An 18,933-nucleotide genomic window follows, 5' to 3' on the forward strand; every position below is an offset into this window, starting at 1 on the left:
GAAATGGCCTTGTCACACGGCAGGAATTCTCTTGATGAGATGACATGGGGTCAGCAGGAGAGGGAAGCGTGGCTTTGATACGTCCCTGTACCATGTGCTCGCTGAGATTGTGAGTTCTGTGAAGCTGGGAAGTGAGATTCTGCCGTCTCCATATGGAGCCTTTGATATCTCCAGCTCATCCCCTTGTCTGGATTGTCTCTCCTGATTCCTCTCTGCAAGTTGTGGTAAAGCAGAGATAATGACTTTGTGCTGTGGTTCTGTGCGATTTGGACTCTGCCCGACCGAGGGCTGTCAGACTGATTTTTGGTGTCGTGTATTAAATTGGAAAGTACATTTGCTGAGGAAAGAAAAGCCAGTGATTTATCTCTTAATTCTTCATTTCTTTCTCCTCGCGTCCCTTGGGAGCATTATATTTAATTAGTTTGTATAAAGCTCCAGTAAATAGCTTCATGGTTCGGGCTACAGAAATTTAATGCTGATTTCTTCTTTTTTTTTTTTTTTTTTTTAATGCAGTGAGAGCTCATGAGCTGCTCCTGTCCTTCAGCAGTCCTGGGGAATAGCAGGCTTCATTTTGGTAGGGAGGGGGGATCTGCTCAGTGCATCCCAGCGGGGAGAAAAGGGAGAGGAGGAGTTCCCCAGGTGCTGCTGTGATGTCTGAATATTTCTTTTAATCACCTCCAAATTGCTGATCCATTTCAGATTGGGTTGTGGTTTTTTTTTGTTGTTTTTTTTTTTTTTTTTTCTTCCTCTCATGATGTATTTGATCATAGGAAGGAAGGCTTGGGTTGGAAGGATGCAGCACCCTGCAGCAGGCAGGGCTGCCGACTACATCAGGCACTAGATCAGGTGAGCTTCGATTCCTCAAGCAAAAAAGCAACAAAACTAATCAAGCTGTTCCCCTCCAAGTTCTCAGTCTGACCATGAACTCGTGGGAGCTCCGCTGTGCAGAACGGGTGGTGATCTTTTGTCCTGAGCACTGCTTGTAATTGAAAGCCACGTCTTCTGGCCACCAACACAACGCCAGGCAGTGCTTGGTCCTGGGGAGCTCCAATGGCCACAGCTGTGTTCCTCTCTATGGGAGAGCTGTGGGGTCACAGTGTGGTAAGCAGGGCTGGGTGATGTGCTGCTCTTGGTGGTGCTTTGAAGCAAGGAAGCCAGGATTTCTTTCTGCTGCTGAAAGTTCTCTTTTGTTCATGCTCTCTGTGCAATAGGACGGAGCCATTTGTAGAGCTGTCTTTTGATTTCTGGGTAAATGAGTTCAAATTGCTGACTTGGTGCAAGCTGTGCACCTGGGAGATGGAGGTTGGTGCTCCGTGGGTAAGGTCTGGTAGTGCAGTCTGTGAGCTCACACAGCATTACTCTGCTCACAGACCCACGTGCCTTTCCCAACATGTGCCCTGGTGTGGTTCAGTGGAATATTTTTAAATTTTGAGTTTGTATACATTGGATTACCATGTGCATTTAGCATGTCAAACTACCTTTTAAGGGGTTTTTACAGTTAATCACTGCTCTGTGTGTGTAAGTGATTCCAGTTGTGTGCAACAATGACTTGCTCCAAACTCTGGCTATGGAGCTGCTTGGGGATCATCTGTTTCTTTGCAGTTCCTGATAGTGCTAATCCCAGGGTGCTGGGCTGCCAGGAGGGGGAAGGGGCTGCTGGGCTGTGGGTTTGATGTTGCAGCAATAGTTTGTTCTTCTTTGTCTTACCCGCAGCTCCTACTAATGGATTATTAACGAGGCAACAAAGAGGTGAAAGAATGCTAATTCTTCCTGCTTGCTTCTTGATTTCTCAAATTCCTGGTTGGGTCTCTGTTGCAAATCCAAGTGCAAGGTGAGAGATTGGAGCTGACCCCCAGCACTGAGGCGTTGCAGTTCCTTCCAAAAGCAGGAGGAGTTGTCAGAGCAACTCCAGGAGGGGCTCCTATTAAGAATTCACTGGTAGCATCCATCCTTCCCCCACACTTCTAACTGGAAGAGCCTCTATTTCTCCTGAGCTCTGAATGGTTCATTTTGTGGTAAGGGCATGCATAGGAATCTTTTCCTTTTAGTTGAAACTCTTGACTTTTCTATTTCTTAATGTGCAGTAGTTCTGCCTTGTTCTGGAATTGATTGAGAAGAAACTTATTTGCCTGATCAACTTTCAGCTGTCTTTATGAAGAGGGAAAATCTTCATAAGAGCGAAAACCTTGGAGATGGAAAATATGTTTGAACACGTGTTCTTCTGAGCAGCTTTCCTTACGCCGTGCCCAGTTTACGTGCACTACTTATTACCTCATGTCGTTCATTTTTTTGTATGACTTTTGCAGATTTTATGCTTTCTTGAGAATTTCTGTGCTTCTGCAACACGGTGGGTGTCCTCTCTCTGAGTAGAATCATAGAATGACCTGGGTTGAAAAGGACCACGGTGAAAAATCTCATTTCAACCCCCTGCTATGTGCTGCCCAGAGCCACATTCAGCCTGGCCTCGAATGCCTCCAGGGATGGAGCATCCACAACCTCCTTGGGCAACCTGTTCCAGTGTCAGGAACACTGTCTGTAGTTTACTGGGGATGGAGGGGATGATTTGCTTTGCCAACAGCAAACAACAAGCATGCGAGAAGATGGAAGAAAGCGTGTTGACTTAGCAATAACTCCATAGTCAGAGTCCATTTTGCATTTCTTCTTCCTTTCTCCTCTTTTTCCAGAGCAGCGAGGTTACAGGAGGCAGAACAGAGCCTTGTTTTGGAGAAATCTCTGCGTAGTGCTCAGCAAAACTCCTGAATTGAGTGTAAAAGCCCATGAACGTGCATGTGGAATGACTGTCAGAGAGGCTGAGCTGATGTGTTTTCCCAAGTAGATGCTGCAGATGGATTTGAGCCATGTCAAATGTTATTTCTTGCCATCAAAATAACTACTGGTGTGAAACTCTAGAGCTCCTGACCCGGTCACTTTCCTTTCAGTTGGTTCCGTGAGAGTTAATCATCACTGCTTGGAAGAAAGCCGGAGGGGTTGGGAATGGACAAATAAATAAATAAAGCACTTCCTTTGCAGTTCTGGATGTGAAAGGAGTCACAAAATGCTCACAGGGTTCTCCCCTACCCTTGAAAAAGCCTTTTTTTTTTTTTTTTTTTTTTTTTTTTTCCTCCCTCCCCCCAAACATTTTCTCTCCAGGTGTTGGCCTGAATGCGGTGCCTAAATTCCGAGCTCTGAGTGCTGTCAGCGAGCCACAAAACAACTTTTACACACATTTATTTCTGTGCTACGAGCTGAACCAGGCTGGGAGCCGACTTATCTGGAGGCCCAGGAGCAGCTCCCGGCTTCTTGGCTCTTGAGAAGGAGCCAAATAAACAGATTAACTATAAATCGAGAGCGGATTTCTTTCTTTTTTTTTTTTTCTTCGGTAGAGAAGTGCTGCAGCAGGGTAATTTGGTCAGCCCCGCTCATTTAGAGGCTGTTTTTTATTGCAGGACTTTCCAGGAAGAGCTTTTTGGCTTCCATCCTTTTAAGTAGGGAAAGCTTTTTTGGTTTGTTTTTGTACCGCTGTCATTGGGCAAAGGTTTTCCTGCAGATGTCAGCCATGGAGCTGCGTGATTCATGGATGGGAAGAGCCCACAGACTGCATCTACTGAAAGCAGTGCAGTTGTTGCCCAGGAATCAGTCCCTGGCTGCATTCGGGTAGCTGTCCTGCCCTGCTTTAAGGATGTTTTGTAGTGTTTTTTGTTTTTTTTTTTCTCTTTGAGGAAGGCTGGTTTTGTTTCTGGCAGGCTTGGAACTGCCCAGCTGTGCTCTGAACAAGCTGATCAGTTGTGCTCTGTGCAGAGATCTTCCATCAATCAAAATATTTCGTGTCATTGCCATGTTTTTGTAAGGTGAGCTATGCCAGGTAATCAGATCTGCTTTCCTCACCCCAGCCCTTATACAGCGCTATGTGAGGAGGGAAGGGCTGAGAAGGAACCCTCACACCATTGCTGTTTCTCACCGTTCCCCATCCCCACACTGCTTCCCTCGCTCTCAAAACCATCAGTGATGCTGTAGGTGATGTGACCAGTGCTGATCTTTTAATTGCCAGCCCGTTCCGTTTTGTTCAGAGGATGTCTGGATATGGCTGCAGTAAAGCACAACCCTGCATGCTGCTGTGGGGGCTGAGCTGAAGGAAGCTGTGAGGAGAAGGGCAGCCCGTGTGAGCCAGCCCTGCATCCTCACCTTGGTGTGGCCCTATTGAAGATGCCTGATGGATCAGCTTTGGGTACAGCAGCGTAGATCAGTGTTGCGTCTTTGAGGATGCTCCTGTGTTAGTATTTAATTGACAAAGGTAGGCATTATGGGCAGTTCCATGAAATCACAGAATGGCCTGGGTTGAAAAGGACCACAAAGATCATCTCATCTCAACCCTCCTGCTATGTGCAGGTCACCAACCAGCAGCCCAGGCTGCCCAGAGCCACATCCAGCCTGGCCTTGAATGCCTCCAGGGATGGAGCATCCACAGCCTCCTTGGGCAACCTGTTCCAGTGTCAGGAATACTGTCAGTGGTTTACTGAGGATGGAGGGGATGCGTCACAAATGCTTTTCTTGACTCTAGCTTACACTGGTGCTTTTGCTACCCTCCCCCCAGCCCCGTTCACCAGGGAGGACCCTTTATATGCTTTACTGTGATGAGTTCATTTCTCCTAAAGCTGTTGGTGGCACCATGAATATCCATCTGAGATGATGATGATCAGTAACCCGGAATGAAGCTGTCTAGTAAACCAATTCTTGGATATCATCCTCCTGCAGAGCAGAACTGGGACATGCAGAGTGATGTTTTATGGAACGTGGCTGTGCCTCCTTTTAGGAGCTCTCCTGACTGCAGCATTTCACATATCCAGTGATGGAGCTGTGTTATTTGTTCAGTCTTCAATAGATGCAGATCTGCTCTGAAGAGTTGTAGCTGATGGACGTGAAGCGCTCAGAAAGCTCAGCATAGAGAACCTGCACCCAAACAGCTGTTGTTGCAGTGAAAAAGGGAAGTTTCCTTTTGATTAATACGTGCAGTGGATGTATTAAGGAGTATCAGTGACAAACCAGAACGCACTAAATATTTTATGAGCTGTATGAGCACCATGGAGGCTTTTCCCCCGCGTTCGATAACCAGCTATCCAGAAACTTAATAAATGAACGTCTCTATGAAGTGGTTTTGGAAAGGAGCCTGTTCTTGCTTTGGTCTCTTTAATGAAAATAATTCTCCCTAGCTTTGTGTTCTTTCCATCTGTTGAAAAGAGAGGCCTGCTGCATCCCATTTTACCCCCCCCAAAAAAAATCAGCACTCCACCAATATCTGCCCTCCTGGTTGCTGCAGTTCCCATATCAGTGCTTCAGGAGTGACCCATGGCACTGCAGGAGGATGCTGAAACACCAACAGAAGCACTGCCAGGAGCCAGCCCACAAGCATGCAGCTGGAAAAGGGAGGGAGGACGAGTTTCTGTGCTCCTTAAAGGGAGGAACAATTGCAATGCTGCAAAGGTCACAGGATACTGTAATGATGTTTGGATGGAAACTTAACTTGCAATGAATGAAAATGTGCTCTTGTGTTTTCCCCCTGGAGCTGAGTGTCTGAAAGATCTGGATACTTCTTGTTCTGTTTCGTTTCTATTTGTGTTTTGTTTTTTTTACCTTTTTTTTTTGGCTCTTCCATGAGTCGTGCTATAGAAAGGAGAAGCAGAGGACAGGCAGCACGCAGTTGCTGGCAGAAGCTTAACTGTGTATTGCTTTAATCCAAGCTGGAGCATTAGTAGTTTGTGGTTAATCAGAGGGTTCCCTGCTTTCAATCAAATTATCTCTTCCCCCCTACATCCATCAGAATGAACCTAATAGCTGTGAGGAGCTTGGTGCATCCCTGTGCTGCTGAAATGCCTTTCATCTTTCTCTCTCTCTCTCTCTCTCCAGAAAATGTGTCTGTAAGAGCCCTGGAGGCAGGTGGGGGGTGAGCCTTGCATGTAAACCAAGGGAAGAAATCCCAGAGTTGGGCTGGGTGGAAAATCCCTGTCTGTGAATTCATCTTTTATGTGCTGAAAGCAGTGAGCAATGGATTTGTGGCTGTGTTTGAGGGAGCACCCAGGGTAGGAACATCACAGTGCCACGGTCCTCGAGGGAGGAAAGCTCTGTTGGTATCATGGGAAGGAGCTGGTGGTCACCAGACCCAGCCCAAGGAGTGTGCAAGGCTGCTGTGCTTTCCTGCTGCTGTGGGTTCCTCCAAGATCAGCGTCTGCAAGTGGCAGAGCTCTGTAATGAGTACTTGCTGTAAGCTGGCAGAGCAGCTGTAATTTTCTCCATACTCTGTTGCCTTTTCCAGCTCCCCAGCATCATCCCTGTGGTTTTCTGATTAGGATTCATGCAAATAGTTCCTCGTGGCACACCCTCCTCCAAACCCAGAGGAGGACAGGCTGCTGTGGTTGGGATGAAAGCTCTGTTGGTTTGCTGGTACCTTCAGTGAGGGATTCTGGATCTTGTGACAGGTTTACAGTTGTGCTTGCTAAGTTATTTATATGTTGACTATTTAAACACGTTTATCAATTCTGAAAGAGCAGTGCTGCTCCTTTCAAGGAGATTGCTTTGAGATGCAGCGTGGAAATGTGCAGGTGGGGGAGGAAGGATGAAAGCTGCACGTACCTGCAGGAAAGAGTCCATTGACTTCTGTTTGTTCAGCATTCATGAAGCCCAGCGTGGTGGTGGCAGTGTTGCTTTGGGTCACCGTGTTGCTTGGGGCGTCGGGCAGCATCTTTCATATCTGAGATCCAGAAGATGCAGAGAAGAAGCGCTGTGTTCGAAAGGAGGTGCAGAGATTAAAGAGCAGCCAATTACTCGACATGACCTTAAAACAACGACCCTGCTGAGATTTATGGGATTCCATTACAGATCTTGAAACACGTTGAGAGAACGTCGTGGGTTGTTTTTTTTTTTTTGTTTTTTGTTTTTGTTTTTTTCCTTCTTTTGGTCTGGCAGTGCAGGCTGTGTGGTTGGAGACGTTGCTCAGGGTGTTCCTGCACAGCTGTGCAGCCGCCGCTTCCTCTGCTGCTCCGCTCTCTTCGTCCAGCAGAGAACAATCAGAAGCAATTCCATCAGTGAGGCGCTGTGCAGTGCTGAGTAGTATTGGCACGTAGCTGAAGTGCAGCCAGACAGCACTCAGAGCCCTTCTCTTGACTCCTTTTGCTCTTTTTTTCTTGTCCTCCCTGCCTTCCGTCTTTGGGAATTGGACTGGGAACGAGTGGGAAAGAGATGCTCCACTGAAATTTCAGAATGCAAACAAACAGGTTTGCTATTTTAAAATGCTTTTTTTTTTTTTTTTTTCCTAATGATTCTTCCAAAGTTGTTCTTGCTCCAGTGGGAATGAGTCTGAATGAATGTTTCCTTGATGGTTTATTTTTAGGAGTGAAGGGCTTACACGAACCTCAGCGCTGGCAGAGATGCTGGATTGACGGTCCTGGATGTCAGACGTGCTTTAAAACTTACAAACCTTTAAACTGCCAAAAAGATGGATGAGTTGAGAACATGGCCAGAGATGCTCACCCGCTGCCTCTTGCACAGGGGCTTGGTGGGCACTTCCCTGCAGCTGTGAGCTCTCAGTGCTGAAGCACAGCCTGCAGCCCTTCCCTGCTGAGCCATCCCATGGCTTTCTCATCTTCGTATCAGCTGGGGCTGGAACAGACACAGCTACAAAGCAATCGTTCACATCCAAGGAAGGGGAAAAGTGCATGGAGAGCTAAGGGAAATGCACTTGGCCGTGTCAGTAATGAGGGTGGACTGACAGTTGGGATCCTGGCTCCGTGGTGATGTCATTTCCTACATGCCTTAGCTTGGTTTGAGGTTAGGCTGTTCATACTGACAGCATGGATGTTCTCTGAGTAGTGGTGATGGTGGGGATGTCTATTATTACTGATGGGAAACGCTTAATGGTGTGGTTAGGCTAAGTAAACGAATAGTGCAGACTGCATTTCTTTCACTACCTAAGTTAGTATTTTTATACACTTATTCTTCACTTCCCCATGAGGCTGTTTTGGGTTTAATTCAAGCTCTTTTGCTCTGCCACATGCAGCATTTCTGCAGGCTGTGGATGAGAGCTGCTCCCCACTGTGGGTTTGCACCGAGCAGAACAACTTGCTCTTATCTTCACTGCTGTCATTGGGTTTGGATGCAGGCTGGTCTCAGCTCTGTTGGCAGCTCCACGAGCCCAGTACTTGGAAGAGAGCAGGGAAGCAGTGGGTTCACTTTGAGAGCTGGCTTTTCTTGGCTTGCCAAGGGGTTCCTCAGTGATATTTCCTTTAACATTCTGTTCATGCTAAGCAGTCTGCAGACAGAATAAATGAAATCTACTTTAGCAAGCGAGAAGTCAGAGTGGAGGACTTGTACTACTTTTCTTTTTTTTTCTCAATCCTGCTTCATATGCAGTCCCAGTCTTTGCAATGGGAATGTCACAGGGGAGGGCTGAGCTGCAGGGTGAGGAGCACTGCCAGGCTTGATGCACTTGTGTGCAGAGTGTTGGGGTGATGATGGGCATCCTGAGTCCTAAGGAGCAACCAGGCTTCTTAAAGGCTGATATCCAGCATCGATTCTGAAGCAAAACTTGAATCTTTACAGAAATAACGTGAGCATGTTGTTTTATCTTGTGGAAGGTGCATCGCTTCATAAATAAGTGTAAGTGATGCTGAGAGCTGGGCAGTGTCCCAGGGAGGGGCTGCGTGAGGGATTGGGAACCCATACAGCAGTTCCTGCTGCCTGCTTCTTGGAAAGCAGCACACGGCTGCTGAGTGCCTGTCCTCATCACCAGCACGAGCACTGAAGCAGCAGCTTGGTGGTGTTCTTTTACTTCTACAGATATCTCTGTGTAATTCCAGAGAGAATTACTGAATCCCCAGCTTACTGCAAGTGCATTGGAGGTAATATTTACCCTATGAAAGCAATTCAGTGTGCAGTCTCCCTTCCCACCCGGGTTATTTAATGGCCCTGCATGTGTCATGGGTGTTCCACAGCCAGATGCTGCAGTGAAGGCCGTGCAGGAGCAGCGTTGCAGCCACAGCTTCCATGCGAGATCAACTCCGTGCTGCGTAATTAGCGGGGAGCCCTGGAGAATGCAGTGATGCTGCAGGCTGTGCTAGCCCCGACTTCCCGTATTGAGCTGACATTCAAAGAGAAACTTGCTCGTTTGACACTTTAAATAGCTCTCAGATGGAAACGTGGATAGGAGCGCACAATGCGGCGGCTGCTGGGCTGTGTGGGCTCTGTGCTTCTATTATTAGCTGACAATAGCCGGAATGAGAAGCCATAGAGCTTTGTGGCCTCTGAGCTGTTTGTCATCCCGGAGCCAAAGGTCCTTTCTTGCACTTCTTGGTGGAGACCTCTCGCTGGTTTTCTTTGCTGGAGGTTAGAAGGGAAAATTGCTTTTGAAGCTGATTGGCAAATTCTGCTTCTTTGGGATAAGGCTTCTGACTGTATAGCAGACAGTGCACGTCTTCCCCATGGAAGGTGACAGCCTGCAGAGATGAGACAGCTAGGACCTGTCAGTACATCTGTCTCCATTCCTTCTTGATCGGTGCTTGCAAGAGGAGGCTCAGGCCTGCAAATAGGAGGTTGTGACCTGCTGCTGCATTGCTGTGGGGTCTGAGGGGCACACGTGTGCCAGAGAGAGCGCTTAAATGTTTATGTAGCAACATAAATCTTACTGCAGGCTGTAGATGGACAACTGCGTGGTGTTGTTTGCAATGTGCGGCTGGAATGCCTTTCCTCCTTCACCTTCCCAAGCGTTAGCAGAACAACCAGCAGCAAAGCAAATGGAGCAGAACACTTCCTGGCATCTTCGCAGTCAGGTTTCGTGTATGATGCATGTGTTGAACATTGCTGCATCCTTCTGGGTGAGTTGAAGTGATGACGCCTGATAACCGATCCAGACCCTCGCTCAGCACCAAATGCTGTTTTGGTAACTCAATATAGTTTTAATAGCTCTTTTCCTTGGTTAGAGTGAAATCTTGGTTTGGTTTTCCACCCGTTCTGTGTCCTGTCTTCCTTGTTTTGGTGTGCAGTCTGTATGGCTCATGAGGGTTGGTCCCCAAGGGTTGATGCAGTGGTGGCTGATTGCAGCTGGAGGTCAGACCGTGTTGCACCAAGAGGAGTTGATGAAGCTTTTGCAAAGAGGGAACTGAAACCTTTAGAGAAAAGAATCTTCTGTTCATTCTATTTTTAAATCAGTTGTGAAATCCAGGAAAGCACAGCGTTAAACTTGAAACAGCAGCTTGGGGCACAGCAAAAATTAATGCTTTGGGTGAAGTGTTGGGTGAGCAGCGGAGCTCATCTGCTGTGTTGTGGTGCTGCTCTCCCCAAGCACTGCTGTCTTTTCCTTAGCAGGCTCCTGAGTTTGAGGAAGGCTGTTTGCATTGCTGGGCAGTGCTGTTGCATGGTGTTGTTTCAGCTCAAGCTCTGTGTTGAGGATGCACAATAGTGCTGCAATGTCACCGAGGGTAAGAATGGAGTTTTTCAGGTCAGGCGAGGTGGAAAGCTGGGATTTATCCATCAGTCTTCACACTGCGTTTGAAGGATGTCATGCCAATCAATCAATAGTTCCTGGGCTGTGTTTAGGAGATGAAGCTGAACGTGCAAACCAGGAATGCAGAACCTCCTCACAACAGCACTTCTGCAGTCACAGTGATGCTGAGGTCGGGAGGTTACAGTTTGCTGACTGCTATTGCAGAAGACCTGGTACTCACTCACTTGCTGTATATCCATTTTCCTCAGGCAAACCAGCTGACTTGCATCCATATTTTTAAAAAAAACTTAATTTTATTCCTTCTTTTAATTACAGCATCCTCTGCAGATGTTGCAGTGCCATAAAAATGAAATGTAGAAGCAAGCGTGAAGCTGTCATGGGTTGCTCTGAGTTGGAGGCAGTAATTGGGGAGCAATGGGAAGTTCTGCTGACTTCAGCTGAGCATCCTTTGGCAGATGGCAAAAGGAAATGTGAAATGAGCTGGGAGCAGCTCTTTGTTCCTGTATCAGTTGATATATATGTAGCTATATGCATTTGTTTTACAGATATTTTTTTAGTATATATAATTTTTCACCCAGAGGGTGGTGAGGCACTGGAACAGGTTGCCCAAGGAGGCTGTGGATGCCCCATCCCTGCAGGCATTCAAGGCCAGACTGGATGTGGCTCTGGGCAGCCTGGGCTGCTGGTTGGTGACCTGCACATAGCAGGGGGTTGAAATGAAATTTTCACTGTGGTCCTTTTCAACCCAGGCCATTCTGTGATTCTGTGATTTTGACCTTCAAACCCAGAAGAAACACCTCTTCCCTCTCCTTCTGTGTTGTCTTTAATTGCTTTACCAGTTGTAGCTTTCTGACATTCATGACCTAAATGTGTAATGAGCAATAAAAGAAGCTGAAATGTATTGATAATTCATAATTCAAGGATGGCAATATGGGATTTTCTACATGACTTGAGGTGCTGCCAGCAGTAGGGTTTACTGAAGGGTAAACGTGCAGCCTTATCAATGGAATTCTTACTGCAGCATTGATATTCTAGCTCTGTATTGCTAAGGCAGTTAAGGGCTGTTGTTATAGACCTTCCTAACATAGGTTCTTCTTAAGAATTCATGCTTAAAAAATAAAAACAACCTCATCTCTGGTGCTCGGATCAGGCAGTGCAGCAGTCCCAGGCTGAGCACCGCATGGCATTGCAGGGATGCTTCCTCCCCATCATTCAAACGTGGTGGTTTTCTGCTTTTTGTCTTCATCTTTTGGGTTTGTTTTTGAAGGGAAGACGGTGAGATGTCTCAAAGGAACCGGAGTGTGCACTGAAATGGAGCGTGGCAGGCCTCTGAAATAACTGGCACTTAATCACCTTCCGGCTATTTCTCGTATTTCAGTGCTGGGCTGTTTGTTTGGTTGTTTTATTGGGCGTGTTTTTGTTAAGTTCCCTGGTAAATGAACCAACATAAACATTCCTTTTAACGAGGCCTGGCAGAAGAGCTGAGGGCGAAGGCTCAGCTCCTGCCTCCCATGTTGACTTTGGCTTCTGCTCTATGGGGCTTTTTCAGCAGCTCATCTTGGCAGATTGCTGCTGCTTCAAATAGAAGGGTAAATAAGTCACACCCGGATCGCAGTCCCAACAGTGAATGGGTTACGTGTGCTTTGCTTTCCTCCTGCCCAGATGGTTTTAATACATCTTATAAACCTTTTTTTTTTTTTTTTTGGCATGTATTTTGTGGGGACCAACTTGTTTCCATGGCATTGCATTAGGCAGATGAGAAATGGAGTGCGTTGCTCGTTGGGCTGCAGGTATGGGGCTGTGGTTAATGGTGTGGTGGTGATGGTCAGCAGTTGGACTTGGTCTTTTTCAACCTTAATGACTCTATATTGAGCTGTCTGGGCTTCCAAAAGCAGTGTTCATGCCTCCCTTCTGCCCCACTCCCACCTGCCTGATGATGGAAAAGATCCCATGGGATTTCTCAAAAGCAGGACATCACTGGACAGCATTTTGCTGCTGGTGAATGTGTTCTTGCGGCTGGGTGCTGCTGTTTGATGCTGTGGTTGGTGCTGGGATCTGGATGAACACCTGGTTTATCCGCCACGCTCAGCCTACGGTTGCTTCAAAGATGCACCAGAAATGCGTTGTGGTTTTGCTTTCTTGCATTCCGCTACTAATTGCATTCCTGTGTGATCATCTTAATGAGTAGCTGCAATCTGTCTGCTCTGTTGCATCTGTGTGTCTTTGGAAAACCCTTTTTTTTGGGGCAGTAAGGATTTCTGTAGAGGGGAGCAGGGGACAGCTGGGACGGCTTCTTAAGTGAAGGTTTGTATTTAACTTCTTTTGCACAAACTTGCGACTGTACATAATAGTAGGTAGAACCTAATTCATGTTCAAGAGGAGGAGGACGTGTGTTTTGATGCCAGCTTTGTGATGAAGGCATATGGAAAACCATCATCTCCTTGTTCCTGCCCCGCTTTGAGCTGTGCTGATGAATGGGTGTTGCTACAGCTGACAAAGAACTGATAGAAAAACGATGATTCACGTAATTCGTGCTCTGCAGGCTCTGTCAAATACTCATTTTGCATCTTTACAAGAGGTGCTGTGGATCAAAATGCCAGTTCCTCTGCGTGGCAGCCCTTCACGTACGCTGCTGAATATTTATGGCTCTGATGGAATTTCTTCCCTGTCCTCTGATTGCATTGGGGACACCTGCTTGTGCTGCCTTTGCTTTCGTTGAGGGTTCCTGGGGTAAACTTATGAATGGGAACAAGGGCTGAGCAACAGAGAGAAAAGAGTAAAATTTTTTGCATAACCTTCTTCGGTGGTTTTAGATTAGGTTTCTATCTTCTGCTTATTAGCCACGCTAAAGGTGGATTAGAAACAGTGCTCCCATTTAATTTCTGGTGTAAACTGTTAAGATGGATTTACCATAAGGTGTCGTGCCATTTTAAGGGTGCAATGGGCCCCATAAGGGCTCCTGTGCCCAGGGATCAGGAGGCGGCCAGCTGGGAAGTGGCCCTGTCCACAGCCACCTCGGGTCACCACGTGGGCCTTTTTGATCTCACTGAATTCATCTGCCACGATGCTCATTATTCACCTCTCCCGGAATGCTCATGGTTAATTAATGGCTCCCCAGAGCTCCCCAAAGCACGCACAGGGCTGGCTGGGAGGCGGGCTGGCGCTGCCACTGGGCTGTGCTTGACTCACGGTGTTGAGTTGTCCGTCCGTCCCTCCTTCTGTCTGTCCGTCCATCCTGCTCTTTGCAGGCTGTGGCTCCATCGGATGCTCACCATGGTGCTGTCCCCCAGGCCACGGGGCTGCTGGCCCAACGTGTCCCCTGGCACCGCACCGCTCCGACGCACAGGTGGGTGCGGGTTTGGTGCCATTGCATGAGCTGGACCTCATCCCCTCTGCTTTCCTATCTGTAAGAGAGATTCTGAGCGTCGGTTCTTTAGGATATCTAGAGATAAGAGAGGCTGGTGGCACCGAAAGCCATCGCCGTGCTCCCTCTGGGTGTTGGCTCTGTGCTGGAAGGGGCTGTTATGGAGCTCGAAGCGCTCACACGTCCCTTTCTGTTCCTCTTCATTTATTTCTTGATCATTTATGCATGTTAATCTGTTAGCTACCAAAGAGGAGAGGGAGGGGAAGGAATCCTGAGGTGAAATTAAATGAGACGCCGGCATTAATCATTCTGTTTGTATCTCTAAATATATGACATAATTCACCCAAGGATTTTCCTTTTATTGCGGAGATTAAAACATAACTCATTAATTGCCACTCGTGTACCAGCAATTTTATTGACTTGAAAAACGCACCTGGCTTTGCTTTGCATGGAATGCCCTGTGTAAATGTCACATAAACTGGGAAGAATTTTTGCAGAGCATTCTGCCCAGTGCTGTACAGTGCTGTAGGGATGGGCAGTGATGCTTGGGCAGCCCCCGCGTGCTGCTTTACCTTTATGGCTATCAAATATCCACAGAGCTCTGCCGGGTGGGCTTTGGTAGCTCTGTAATTGGACAAAATGAGTTACAAGGGTAATTAGTTGTAAAAGTAGGAGCATTTGGAATGGAAATCAGTTGTTCCTCTTTGATACCCAACCCCTGGAGGTGGGTGTATGAAAGGATGGGGCAGGGCTGTAAGGGATGGAGAGTTTATCTTAACTTTGCTGTTGAGCAGTTATATAGAGACTGATTCTTGATCATCTGAGCAAAATACAGCTAACCAGGGCACGTTGTTCATTTTGGACCAGACAGGTCCAACGCAGAGCGACGTCCAGCACAGTCTCTGGCATTCCCACATAGAGAAGTGGCAGCATCTTAACTCTGCTTTTGTCTTCCAGACCTGTTTTGCTGTTCTCCTCCTGCTGGATTTCCATTCTAGCATAAATAGATGTTTCTGTTGAAAGCAAGTGCCAGCCTCTCCCTTTTACACAGGAATTTAACTTGCTTTGTGCAGCCTAAAACAGGGCCGTGCAACATTCTTCATTTAAATGGCTTTCTGTTTTGAAACTCAGAGCCATGAGTCCCTGGCTCCCCTCCCTCCTCTCCCCACGCCCAGCCTGCTCATTGCTTGCAAATGAATTAAATGAGTTTCCCACACCTTGTGATGGATCTGATGAATTCTCACAGCCGATGGAGAAGCCCAGGGTGGGCACTGCTGGTGAGCCATCCTTGGATTTGGTGTTTCTTTCTGTTGTGACTTTCTTATGGTGTTTAAAATGGTAAATAGTGGTGTGTATATAAGTGAGTCTTTCACCCAGTGGTGATCACTTCAATTCTGGGTTAAGACCAAAACCTAAACTGTGCACTGCAATGCATACAAGAACAGCACGCTTGGTTTAAATGGGAGAAAGATGCAGAATGTGACTTGCTCAAGTAAAGGTGTCAAAGGCCGAGCTCTGCTTTGGATTGCTGTCCAACGAGGGGCTGTGGACACAGCTGTTCCCCCAGCTGTGCCCCATGGTGATGCTCAGAGCTGTGCTCTGCTCTGTACCCATGCCCAGGGATGGTGCAGTTCCTTCTCTCTTTGTGCAGCCTGGCTCTGATGCACAGACGCTCCGATGATGGCTTCTGAACTGTGACTTGTTCAAATAACTGGGCTGTCTCTGGGCTTTGAAACAGTCAGCCAACATTAATTATTTCCAGTGTCACTCTGCCCTGCCTGTGCTTATTGGAGGTGCAGCTCGTGGAGCAGCGGATGTGCTTATGGAGCAGATGAAAGGAAGGAAGCCGTTCTTCGCAGGGATGCTGTGTGCTCCAGGACAGCCCGTGCCCCTGGGAGCCCCCGCCCCCCAGCCACATCTTTGGTGAAGAACCCACGGCTCTGATGTGATTATTCTGCTTCCTGCAGACAGCTGAGCAGAACAGAATTTAATTGTGGCTCTGACAGATCTGTGTGAGCTGCTGATTAAAAAAAAAAATCTGTCGCTGTGAAAGCATTCGCTGAGCCACTTTCTTTAGACCATCTCAAGCAGTGTGCTGCTGCTCGGTTGTCCAGACGACTCATCCCATACATTAACAGCATCCACCAAGTCTTCGGCCATCCCTGCAACGCTGGATCCGTCACTGTGCATGAAAGCAAGCTGTTCAAAGAGCCATCAGGAAGCTGCTTGGAGAACACGTTATTTCAAGTTGCTCCATAGCAGTCTGTGGGTGCTCAGGGCTGGAGGCTGCAAAGGGTTTGTCAGCAGGAGTCAAGTTCTGAGCACTGGGGATGCGAAGTGATGTCTGTGCATTGGGTTTGCTTATGCTAATGGTCCCTGTGTCAACATGATTTAATTCTTACATTCTAGAAATCCACGCTGCAGACGAGTGGTGTGGTTCTACTGCTCGTGTGTAAGACTTTCTCTGGCATTCAGAAAGCATAAGCAGGTTTTATCTGCAGGTATGGAGAACAAATACGTAGGTTTGCTCATTCAGTGGGGCTTTAGCTAAAGAACACTTAAAAACATCTAAGCTGTGAGTGAGACAGCATGCAGGTGGGTTGAGTGTGGGCAGTGTGAGCTGCGTGGCTCCTTGGGGTGATATTGTGTCTGGGACAGCAACTGGTAGACCCGAGTAATTAGTGATGCAAATACATTTAGGATGGAGGTATGCAAAGGAGAGATGAGTGTTCTTGGTAGTTCTCAGGGACCCAAAGCCTGCCTTGCTTTTTGCTTGCAGGCACATCTCATAACCTTTTCCTTGACTTCGCTCATCTCATAACTCCGAACATCGCCACAGTCTGTATCAGAAAGAATTTTGTTGACTGATGCCTGTGACTGTTCTACGTGTGTGTGACAAGAGCCCATCTGCAGTTATAACAATGTCAGTAATTCTCCAATGAGTCACGGATATCCCGTTGTAAAGGGAAGTTTACCTCTTTCCAAGGCAGGCAGTTTTTAATAGGACTGTGAGTCTGAACCTCCCTCCTGGCTCTGGCCCTGAGCTAAAGCTGCATGTCCTCCTCTTGGCATTTCCACTTCAAAGTGCAGTTCTTGGATTACCCTGGGATGTGTCTGCGATGCTCAGTGCTGGCAAAGCAGTTTGCTCCATTCCATCCTCCCTGCTGCTGGATGGGAGCTGGGAGGCTTAGCAGTCAGTGGTGTCCTGGGAGCGTTCTGTGTGCAGGGGAGATGTTGTGCACAGCAGAAAGCAAAGCTCAGATTATACAGCACAAAGTTTTTTGGTTTTGTTTCTTTTCCCCTGGAAGTGGGCCGATGCAACTGCATTGTGGAACCGCTGCTTAAGTGCCTGTGTTTAATTCAGGGGCAATTAGCTGATGATAAATGCAGCATCACTTGTGCCTATCAGTACTTTATATGCCGTAGGGTTTCTAATGGAGGGGGTGTAAATGTGGAGGATGACAAATGTGACTGAGATGCGGAAGGTGGAAGATCTTTCTGTCCCAAAATGCTTTAATAACGAGATGTGCTTGCTGGGTGCATACAGGGAACGTTGGAAAGCTAATTGCAGAGAGGATTAAAAAAGCCAAGCAACTGTCTGGGATTTTACAATACTCTGACTGAGGCGTGTGATGGAAGTGAGTAAACAGTTTGTTTTAAAGGCATGGAAAGCTTTTTCCTTTTGCTGGTTAGGATGTTTTAATTGCAGCACATGAGTTTGAAATGCCACAGTAAGGGCTGCACAACAGAGCAGGGTTCACTGGGAGTCAGAACAGCTGGGCTATAAGCCTGGCTCTCCCTGACCTGCATCACTGTGCTCTGTGTCACTGTTGTGAGTGGTCACTTGGGGTGGCTTGAAAGGTGTAGGGAAGGAGGTAGAGGGCTTTGGGGTGTTCTGATGTGGCTGTTAACATAATAACTTGTGTCAATTAAAGATGCAACAGCAGTGAACTCGAAGTCAGCAGGCACGGGGAGGTGCTGTGATGGGGGGCCAGCATGAAAAACCCATCCTCTGCTTTTGTGGGGAACCAGCGGATGCTTCGTTCTCTGCAAAGCCCAGTAAGCCTCAGGAAATTCCTGCCTTGATGTCACAAAATATGGGGTGGTGATGTTGCAAGATGAGCAAGGTTGTCCCTGCCTGGCAGCAGCAGAGGCTCCACCAGCTGCAGCTGAATGGAGGATTGTTCCCATGCACCCCATCAGCCGCTGCTTCCCTTCCAAACAGCGCCTTTATTGATAACAGAGAGTGCTGAGAGTGCATTTCTGCTGAAGGCAAAGGTTACCAGTCCGTGCTGCTTGCAGCAGGAGAGCTGCCTGCGAAATACTCTGCCCTGAGAACCAATGACTTTGTTTTAATTTTCATACTAAAATGAATGCGCTCTGCTGACCTCTGAGTTGCAAGTTCTAAGGGGGGGGGGGGGGGATAGGGAATCTGAAGGGGTTTTTGGGGGTCAGGATGGGGCTGGGTGGGTGGGAGGAGCAGCAGTGTGTGCTGTGGGAATGCAGCCTGGAGGGACGCACATGCTGCAGTGGTTCTGATTAAAGAAGTATGCGGACAACTCGGGCTCATGTATTTGCTTGTAGCTGTGTTTCCTGTTGAAAAGACAGAAGTTTCCTGTTCTGAAATCCTCTCCCCGGGGTGAAGTTGGCACTGATCAGCTTTGTCCATGGGTTTGTTCCTCTGCTGTCACTTTGCTGCCCTGTGTTTTTTCCACGCGCTCTCAGAATTGGTCTGCACTAATTGCAATGCTAAGAGAGGTCATCTTTGAGCTTGAACAACCCGCATTCTTGCAGATCATTTTTTGGCAAGCCTGATGAACAACTGTGTTTGTATACATGTGTTTTGGGTTCCTGAGTCCCTAAAATAAAGATGCGTGCTTTCTTTGCTTGCAATCCCCAACCCTCCAAAACTGTTTGTTCCTGCAGATGTGAGCGCAGCTCAAGGCAGCAGATAAGCATGGCAGAGAGGAGTGCTCAGGGGATGGGACTCCCCTGCAGGGACTGGTGATAAAGATGTTGATCAGTGATAAAGATGTTGATTTAAAAAGTTGAGTTTGGAAAATGATGCTTCCCCATCTTC

General features: G+C 47.5%; 1 protein-coding gene across 6 annotated transcripts in view; it reads left to right on the plus strand.

Annotated features, from left to right (window-relative positions):
- SRGAP2 (SLIT-ROBO Rho GTPase activating protein 2) overlaps positions 1 to 18,933 on the plus strand; it is an 84,808-nt gene that overhangs the window by 4,174 nt on the left and 61,701 nt on the right. The gene's annotated exons all lie outside the window — the stretch shown is intronic.

This window comes from Meleagris gallopavo, chromosome 28, assembly GCF_905368555.1.
Source record: "Meleagris gallopavo chromosome 28, MGAL_WU_HG_1.1, whole genome shotgun sequence".
NCBI lineage: Eukaryota > Metazoa > Chordata > Aves > Galliformes > Phasianidae > Meleagris > Meleagris gallopavo.